General features: G+C 39.8%; 1 protein-coding gene across 1 annotated transcript in view; it reads right to left on the reverse strand.

Annotated features, from left to right (window-relative positions):
* Positions 1-10,634, reverse strand: part of BDNF (brain derived neurotrophic factor) — a 59,945-nt gene that overhangs the window by 48,504 nt on the left and 807 nt on the right. The window lies entirely within an intron of this gene.

Consider the following 10,634-nt stretch of genomic DNA (forward strand, 5'->3'; position numbering starts at 1 on the left):
TTCATAATAGAAGTTAATCCCAAAAGTGGAATTATATATATGGATGTCACATGAAGAACAAACAAAAACACCTTAAAGAGTATTTAGGGGGTGTCTGGCTGCTTAGTCAGTGGAGCGTGCAAATCTTGATCTCAGGGTCATGAGTTCAGCCCCATGTTGGATATAGAGCTTACCAAAAAAAAAAAAAAAAAAAGATTGTTTCTTTGGAAAACAATGTGGGTTAAAAATATAAGGTTTAAATTAGTAAACATTTCCTAACATTTTTAAGATTAAGGATTTTAATAAATACAATTAATAAATATTAGAATTCCCCTCTTAGTTTTGATTACTTAAGTGAGATAATCAGTGTTTTTGTTTTGTTTTGTTCTGTTTTGTTTTCCTAGGGGGAATGGGGAGAAAGCTACAAAAATTCTGTCACTGAAAATCAAATAAAGCTGTTGTTGTGGTGCCTGCGTGGCTCAGTCGGTTAAGCGTCTGACTTCGGCTCAGGTCATGATCTCAAGGTTCCTGGGTTAGAGCCCTGAGTTGGGCTCTGTGCTGACAGCTAGCTCAGAGCCTGGAGCCTGTTTCAGATTCTGTATCTCCCTCTCTCTCTGACCCTTCCTTGCTCACGCTCTCTCTCTCTCTCTCTTTCTCTCTCTCTCTCAAATAAGAATCTAGATCCAAATGAAGTAACTGAAAATGCAGGGAATAATATAAAAATCAATGAAAACTTGAACTTTCCATTCATCTTGTCTTAGCTAGTGTCTCAATAATCATAAAGTAACTATGGAGTGTTGAAAAAGTTTCAAATATAATTAGTTTTGTCCTATCAACATAAAATTAATAATGACTTATTGGCATGCTATCAATCTTGTTAATTATGCTTATATTTTAGTAATTAATCTAAGTTATATACAAAATACTTTATTTTGAAAACCAAGGTAATTAAAATCTTACACAGGCTACCATTGTTTTCTTATGTTTTTATTATTGGAAAATAGAAGAAATATTGTCACATGATATAATTTTGAAGCCCATATAACAGTCAAAAGAGGTTGGGTCCTAATTTAAGCTTCATCACTTTCTGGCCATGTAACCTGGGCAAGTCACTTCATTAGCCCATATGGATACTCTAAGTTTCATAGAAATGTTTGAGTAAGAGATCTTTACTAGTGTACACCTCACTTGCCTGATCAATAAAACAAGGGCAATGAGCTATAAGCCAAATCTGTCAAGTCTGGCAGCACATTCAGACCTTAGCTCAGAAAGAGCATAAAAGGGCAATTTCAATTCACCAGAGGTAACTACTGAACTAGATCTTTAAGGTACTTTTTTCCCTTCTATATTCAGACTTCTTTCAGGAACTGTATATCAGTTGGTAAACTAAACTTGAAACTCATCTAATTATTTCCCCTCAAGTTAAAGCCTCGAACCAAGGTAGGGATTCATACTCTTCTATCTTTTATAGCATAGTTACCTCTGATAAGGCTTTAGGTAGACTTTTCACATATTAAAATGTCCTTTAATACCATCCTTTCCTGCTGGAATGGTCTCTGAGCTCAGGGACATAACAAATACATTATGAGTTCAGGCCATGCTTTCTTGCATAAATCAGAGTAGAGGCAGGATGAGGTCTCCCCATCTTTGATTCTTTACATAACTTTGGTAGCTCTGCAGAGATCACTGACTCATGGTAAAACTTGCCAGTATGCATCCAATCTCTCATTTAAAGCCACATCTTCTGGGACAACTGGGTGGCTCAGTCGGTTCAACTCCTGACTCTTGGTTTCAGCTCAGGTCATGATCTCATAGTTCATGAGCCTGAGCCCCATGTCAGGTTCTGCTTTGGCAGTGTGGAGCCTGCTTGGGATTCTCTCTCTCCTTCTCTCTGTCCCTCCCCTTACCCCTCTCTTTCTCTCTCAAAATAAATAAATACACATTTTTAAAATGGCACATCTTTCTAGGAGTTGCTTTTCAAGAGGACGATGAATGAATTTTATCAGGATGATGCCCAAGTACATGCATAACTGCTTTACCTGGACTATCCTCCAGCTTATTTCTAGAGCTGGTGTTCTGAGTTCTGAGTTGGTACAAAGACACAAAGGACCCAGACACCAATTTTTGGCATTCTCCCAAATGAGATGCTATTTCCAGAGAAATTCCAAGTTTGGAGTGGAGCCTTTGGAGGAAGAATATTGAATTGCACAAGGAAAGCCAATAAACATTTTAGTCCCTAACAGGGGCTGTAAGCCTTGTAATTACATTCAGGATTGTGCCTGTCCATCCTTTTCTTCTCCATATCTGTAAACAACATGTTAGCCTTGGAGATTTGTCATCCACTGTGTTTTTGGAAAGGGCATGCCTCATCACAGCATCTGCAGTACTATAGCCACTAATAGTTCGAAAAGGCAAATTTATGAAATGGCTTCTAAACATGCTAAGTCCTAATCTAAACAATTTATAACATTTCTTACTCAATAACTCTTGCAAGTCAGCTAAGTTAGAGCTGCCCTGAACAAGTTAAGAAAGGAGTTAGACATCATCCACTGGGTTAATAAACTAAAGTAAGTGGAAGGAAGAACAGGCAGGTGAAGAGTTCCAGATACTCTTCTTTCTCTTCTGTGACTATATACTTATTTCTGGAAATTCTCTTTCTTGCTAGTGTTTTAAACATGACAACAATTGTAATAATAACAGCTAAGGGACTTACAGATTAGTTTACTGAGTAAAAGAAAGGGCTTTGGGATGAGACTGACCTGGCTTTGAGTCAAGCTTTGCCACTTATAGGCTCTGCTAATTTAGGACAGTTAATTAATGAATTAATGCCTCAGTTTCCTTATCTTTAAAATAGGAATAATAATAATAACCTTTGCCTACAAGGATTGTTGTGAGGATTCAATTAACTATGAAAATGTAGAGTACTCACCACAGTGAACTCAATACATTTGATTGTATTAATTTATTTGATCCCCACAAAACTGTAAGTATGATCACTGTCACCATTTTGTGATTGTGAAAACGGGGTGTCAAAAAGGATAGGTGCCAGTGAGTGGTTTGAATGTCTTTCATTAGTTAGCAAAGATTTGATACAATCTAGAACAGTACTTGTGGCCACTAATTTTGAGATTCTCAGCCACTTCAGAGGATGTGGTGAAGATCTCTTAACAAAATGTATGTACAAACCTGAAAATGGGAGACCTAAATCAAATCTGAGTGGTAGCTATTGGATAGCAAGACATGATTTTATAATGGATTTTGGAACCAGAAAACTTTAGGTTTGAATTTTAGCTTTTCCACCTAAGATTTGCTGCATAATTTTGGGTGAATCACTTAAACTCTCTGAGCTCCATTGTCCTTATTTGTACCATTAGAATATAACCCAACTCAGAGAGTTGCTTTCAGGGTTAAGTAGTATAATCACATGCAAAGCAAAGAACTTAGCACTGAATAAATGGAAACTAAATGTTATCTCATCCCATCATAATTTGCATGTAGCTTCCCATAGTGTGGTAGTGACAAAAAATGAAGTTTCTATAGTTTGTTGAGGTTTGTAAAGTCACACCAGGTGTCCAAAGCAATGCTCATTGAGTTAGTGACCAGAGTCTGAACTTTATCTCTTTTCAAGATAGTGATGGATTTCTAGAGTAGTACTAAGGATAAACTTTAGAGTAATAGCAAACTCAGTCAATAGAAATGTGTCACTAGACCCTAACCATCTCATCAATTGGTTCTCCACTTGGCAACTTGTCTAATGGCAAAAGTACATTTTAAGTTTTCCCCAAAGGCCAGTCTCCTTTTGCCAGGGAGGTAAACTTAATGGCTAATACTGAAAGACAGCAAGAGACTAGATTAGCATTTCTAAATCTATGCTATGCTAATAAGCACCCGCCCCGCCCCCAACAAGTATGGTGCTGTGAAACATGTTTGTGAAATGCTACATAGTAGTATTTGCAGACTTCGTCACCAACAGAAATCACAGACACCTTCATTTCACTTGTCAGTTGTTACAGACATCTCAAAATATGTTGATGTTCATCACTACTTCAAAATTTTAGCATCTACATCCTGTTAGATCTTATTTAGTGCATTAAAAAAGCACATGTTACTATATCACACCATATACTGTTTTATATATTTTATAACTGTATTAAATGTAATTAGCTTCCTTTTTAATCTTATTTTTTTAAATTTTATTTATTTAGAAACATTTTATTTACATAGGCTTGGCCAGACTGCCAAGAGTGGGGTCCAAGGCACAAAAGTAGTTACAAAGCTCACGTTAATCCAACACGTTGTAAGGAGAAACAATAACATGGCAATTTTCAAACACTGATTATGCAAGTTGCTGGGGAGAAAAAAGCCCTCACTGGAGAAGGAAGGTAAAAGCAGAAAAAATGGTTTCCTACCAACGTAACCAGAATAATGAGTGTGGATGGTAGAGATCAGTCTCAATGGACAAATGGCCTTAAGGAAAGTTTACAGAGGGGATTCCCCTGGATCCATTTGATACTAGTCCCATTAGGCTTCCTCTTTTATTTTCTTGCTTAATTTTCTTCATGTTAATGTTTCTCCTTTCGATTCACTCATCCTGCAATACTCTGTCTAATGGCTTTAGATCTTTATGAAGTCTTTCTATAATCACCCAATTTGGGTATTTCTTCCCAGTCACCTAGGGAATAGGTAGGGTTGATATTTTCCTTGAAGCTAGGTAGACGATAAATCAATTCCAACTACTTTTAGTGATGGTAAATATGAGACCTGGTATATTCTAAAGGAATCTAGATTCCATAACATTATATCATGCAGTCTGAGCATAAAGATCTCAGAACAGTTTCCTCTGCTGTTTAGGGCAATTGAATGGATTTCTCTTTCCCAGTGTGGGGAGGTTCTTTCTGTTGAACTTGTTTTTTTTTTAATAGGTGCATTTAACGTTTACTCAGAGGCTAAAAGCATCAGCAAAGTACTTTCAAACTCCTGTGGTGTTCCAAAAAATGCTCACAACTGGTCAAAATGTCTCATATAGGTCATGTGTTCTTCCATGCTTCAGAATGAACTGTTAAATTCAGAGGTCACATGTTGCTAAACCATTGGGTTTTAGAGACTAGATTTTAAAGCTTCTTTTTTTATTTTTTAAATTAATACTTTGGGATATATTTTGCCATTTGTCTAAAATAGAATTCAAGAATGATATCTGTCATCCCTAGTACATCAGAAGTTATTTTAAATATGGCATCTTTATAAAAGTCAATAGCTGCCTCATCAAAGGGCAATCATGTCCAGTGTGGGTGGCTGTGCCAATTGTTTTTGAACTACTGCAGCAAGCTAGCCAATCCCAGGGAATGGCTTGCAGCCTTTCTACACCCACATTTTTTCTTAATTATCTCCACCAGGCTGAGTTAGCTAAGGACAGATCTATAGCATTTCCTGGATGTCAGGATGCCCACACACCTTCTGCAATCCTTGGGCTACCAGCTCCCTTTCATGTTTTTCCTACTTGGTCTATCTAATTATCTATTATCATGTGTATAGAATGCATTATTCATGAGCCCCAGACAATTTCAGGATGTAATATCTTTGATTTTTAAAAAAATGACCTAAAAAATTAGGACTTCTTGCACAAAGAAAATAAGTATTTAATTTGATAGTGCATCTCTCCCATCATCCTGTATCTTCAAAAAATGATCTGCAGGAGTTTGAGATTATTGTTCAAATTAAAATTCTCCAAGTTGTCATTTCTCAGAAAACAAGAGGTTCAATATCTAGATTCTTTCTATGCTGGGTTTAAATAAGTTGCCTTGCCTTCTTATAATGTACTTCTTAACAAACAAGATAAAAACCTGGTGGCACTCAAAATTGAAAGGCACCAAAAGTTAGGGTGACTTAGGCCCTACCTTCCATGAAGAAAGAGTTATCCACTGTATAACTCAAACATGGAGCTAAATTGGAATTTGGAGTTTATCCTGAGAACATCTTCCTTTTTGTGTGTCAGAAAGTAGAGATCAAGAGGAACTAATTGATATTTTTAACCACTGACAACTAGTTGGGAGGGAAGCTTGAACCCAGGCTTTTAATTTGGTTCACTGTGTTCTCTTGGAAAAAGTAAGAATCCAGCACTTTGTCCCCTTCTAGGGATTAGAGCAAATTAAAGAACTAGTCATATGTCTAAACTATAAACTCCACCAAGAAGGTACCATTTAGTCTTCCTTATTGCTGAATCTGCAGATTCCAACAAACATAATAGGTTGTCAGCTGCTTATAGCACAAAATTTCTGGAGTTTCTATAGAAAGCACACCTTTTGGGCTAAGTAGGAAACGGCCAGTCAAGCTCATGATCCCCATAAATATCAGAATATCTACCAAGACAAGCCAGATCCCAGGAATCAAAAACTGGGATGAAATTCTAGAAGCTTAGAAGAAAACAAACCAGCATAAATTCATGCATCAGATATTGGCTGGGCTTAAGTGACCTCTGAGAACCTTCCAAGCCCTCAGATTCTATGACTCCCAAGTAAAAGTAAAGTGTTTCTTGGCTTTGGCTCTTCCTATTATCTGTTTTTTTTTTGTTTGTTTGTTTTTTTTTTGAGTAGGGGGGATTTAGATGGTATGTCAGCTATATGAAGATTCCTACCTTCTTTGATCCTCCAATTGTGAGAGAGTGAAATGGCTTAGGAAAAGGTCACAGCAGAATTTTTGAAACTATTTGTAGATAATTTTTTTAATCAAAGAAATAAAAATAGGAGGAAATAATGCGTGGAGTCTCTTCAGATACCTAAGTGCAATTTGAGGCAGCATGATCTGGAGAGGAACAAGCGCAATCCTTGAAATTTGAAGGAATAGACTGAGTCAGTCTTCACATCTTACTGTCAATATGATCTTGGGAAACTCTGAATCTGAATTTCCTCATCTGTAAAAAGGTGACTGATAACTCCTACCCTACACAGTTGCTGAAGAGATCAAATAAGGTGCATATAAAATACTATTATTAGGAAATGTAAATAAAGTCTGCATTAAAGCAGAATTATTTCTAATTCTCCTATAGACTCCTTTAGAATACTAGGGGAAAAAAAGTTTAAAAAAAGTCTGCCTAAACTTCTAAAAATTCAAAATGAACACTCCAAAAATTGCCAAATGAAAATAGAGACAGGGGTAAAGAATTCAACATTCTGATCTCTGCACCACGCTGTTTTGGAGTATTAGTCTTCATGGAACATGTGTATCCTCCTCAAGACACACCTGTTTAAGCAGTAGCTTTAACTTCCAAAGTAAAAAAAAAAAAATCTCCTAGTTTTGAAAGTGTAATCCCTCTTAAATCAAAGGGGAGAGAAAATTTTCTTTTTATTGTTTAAGAATTTAATCTTTCTCCTCTTAAAGGCACTGCCCCCCCCGCCCTGTTTCATAGGATTCAATAATAGTAAGCTCTCACTAAATGTTAATATTTATTTTTATTAAGTACCACACTCTGTTCTTTACATGGTTTATGACATGTAAATTTAAGAAATTCATTGCTTGTTAAACTCACCAGAAAACACACAGATTAAGCACGCGCATGCGTGTGTGCGCACCCCCATACGCGCGCACACACCACACACACACACACACACACACACACACAGACACACACACACACACAGCAGTAGCAGATCAGCAGAGAAAGATACGAGCCAAAGAAAGATAATTTGAGATACTTCTGAGGTAGCAGTTGTAAAATTAAAATAGGCAACTCATTAAATTATCCATAGAGTGAAAAGAAAGCTACAAAAATAGTTATTTTTCTGGCAAGTCAGTGCTTTTCAGAAAAAAATTTAGTTTTAAGCAGAATTTTTAAACCAGATGATATCATTAGAATCATTTGAATGGTTAGATTACTTTCTCCTAATTAAAGGAAAGGATGGCTTTACTGGCCTTTGGTATAAGTATGCTTAATAAAAAAATATGTTCAGTTAGACAACATTCTGACAGATTGTAGGCAATTTGATTGGGTGAATGTTATCTGAGCAAGTTGGAGCCTGGTCTCCAAATCATAGAATTAAAAATAAAAATCCTTTTTAAGTTATATCTCAGTGCTGATTTTTCTTCATTTCTATTTGCTGGTTGTTTTGGCTAATTATCTATTTTGTGGTCATCCAGGCCTTGCCTCTCTCATTGCCTGATTTGGGGATGTTGCTTCCTACTAACGCTTCCCCTAGGGGCCAGGCCAGGAAAAGAAAAGAAACTAATTCACTAGCTTCTCTTATTAAAAATTTAGATTAAAGTGTTGATAAGAAAATGATCTGGCAAATAAATGAAGAAGTTTGTGTAGGTTGATTTTAGATCGTTTAAAGGCCTCCTTTCTAATTTACACTGATAAGCAATTAACAAATAATATTTTGTAAGCCAGCAAAAACTTGCTTTTAAAACCCCCACTTATTGCCTTAACCAAATTAGATGATTATCTAAAAATAACTAGTACCCTGTTTCCATTAAATGAAAATGCTGTATGCAAAAAAGAATGTCATAGTGATAGCTTCCACTTATGGAGAGCCTGCTTCCCAGTTTGCAAAACCCTTTCAGACATTTTTCTCCTATCCTGCAAAAATTGCTGTGTTGTAGGTCTTACTATCAATGACACTGAAAAAGCTACAGGCAGGATGAATATATTTTCATTTGAATCAATACTGATATATTCCATTGGGGGAGCTAGACCAAGCTGAAATCTCACACACAGAAATATTAATATGCAAGACCAGGGGCACAAAAGTAGGCTAGAATATTGTTAATTTTTAAGGTTAAAAATACCCCTCCTTTCTTCACCTCTCTTTATCACCTTCTAATCTTCCATCTGATTTCAAACAGAACAATTGAAATTTCTTGCCTTCCTGCTGAGAAACTCTATGTAAATACACATAAACAGTGAATACCAGGTGCACCATTCTTAAAGTGAAATTTCCACGGCACTTTAGGCGAAACCATTTTATCTCATAAGTCGAAAATGTGTATGTGAGAGAGGATGACGTGACACTTTGCAGGTTTAAGTGGTTAAAGATCTCGAGGTTACAAGAATTAGACTGTTGAGCATTTTCCCACCTTGTCTCCCAGAGACGTGATATCTACAATTTTCTCGGTTCGACTGTCAGATAAATTGGCAAGTCGACTAAAAGGATAATATTCCCTTAACGATGCATTCATCTGAAGCCCTAGCAACTGTATTAGGCAGCAGTGAGTATTCGCTAGCAAGACATCTCGCGGAGAGGGAACTCTGCAATTTAGAGTGACAGATGATTTTTTTCTCATCCATCAAGGCGCCTCAAAATGTCACAATATTTACACCTCTTCCTTGGTGAATTAGAATCCAGACAGGCAGACAGGGGGAAAAAAATTCCGACCGGTTGCCGCTTGATTGGGGAAAAGCAAGCGTTGCACCTTTAAATTCTACCCATCCATTCCCCGTTCCCCCCCCCTTCCCGGGATTTTGCAATAAATCTCCCTGTTCTGCGTTCAGCCCTGCAGATCCGTATTTAAAACAGCACCATCTGGGAAGGGTGGGTGGCGATGGTGATGCGGACTCCTTGGAGTTCCTTTGCAGCACGCTTGGAATTGCATCAGACTGATCAGAAATCACCCCCCCCCCAAGACCAGCCCCTCCCGCCACGCTCGCCTCCCAGCCCCTCCCCTCTCCTCCTTTCGCGTAGATCTGACTGAGAAAACGACTGGATCTCGGAACAATCTGTGCCCCATTCGCTGCTGCAGACTTGCTCCGTAAACCCTGCCCTACGCTCCCTTTGTGTGCGGAGCAGCCTATCACCGTCATCTGATCCTAGTGCCTGTGGTTTTTTTTTTTTTTTCCTCCCTTCTAAATCTCCACAATATCCNATCCATCCCTTCCACCTGGGCAGTGTGGGGATTCTTTCGTTCGCTAGAACAGTTGAGAGTTGAGTTTCGGAAATAGGTTTTCCCCTACGCTACCCCAACCCCCAACCCCAAGCCCTAGACTCTTAATTAAGAAGGGCAGATCCGGGAAGGAGGAGTTCAGAACGCCCAAGCCCTGGGGCGAAAACTGCCACAGGGTTGGGCTCCGCGGCCGGAACAAAGGGTCTGGGAAGGGGGTGGGTTGAGGTTTGTAGGAGTGTGCAAAGGGTGGTGGCCCCCACGCAGAGGCACGCAACTCCCTGGGCACCCGGAGGACTGGCAGGAGGACAGCGCCGCCGCCGGCTCTGGCCGCTCGGGGTCCCCCCGGGGCGGAGGCGGGGGAGGTGGAGCGGAAGGCTGGGAGGCTCTAAGCAGCGTCGATCTTCCCCGCCTCCCGGCCCACCCCGGCGGCGGCCGCAGCCGCGCGGCCAGCCGGCCTCCTTCCACCCGCGCCTCGGGGTGCAACCTCCCGGAGGCCAGGCGGTCTGAGCCCCAGCTGATTGGCGGCTCTGTCCAGCAGCCGCACGGATCCGCGAGTGCTGTCCACCTCGCCAGCCGCCCGGGCCCCCTCCCCCGGCCCGCTCCCTGGCTCTTCGGCCCAGGATGGACCGACCTTCTCCTCCCAAGCAGAGGCCCCCTTTCCTCAGTTACCCCGACTGACTCGGACCTGGGCTCAGGGAGGCATCCGGCCCGGCGGGGGAGTGGAGCGCGGTCCTGGCCGCTCCCCTTCCCTTGAGAAAGCGGGAGCCCTCTAAGCCAGCGCCCGA

The sequence above is a fragment of the Crocuta crocuta genome, unplaced genomic scaffold (assembly GCF_008692635.1).
Source record: "Crocuta crocuta isolate KB4526 unplaced genomic scaffold, BGI_CrCroc_1.0 scaffold884, whole genome shotgun sequence".
NCBI lineage: Eukaryota > Metazoa > Chordata > Mammalia > Carnivora > Hyaenidae > Crocuta > Crocuta crocuta.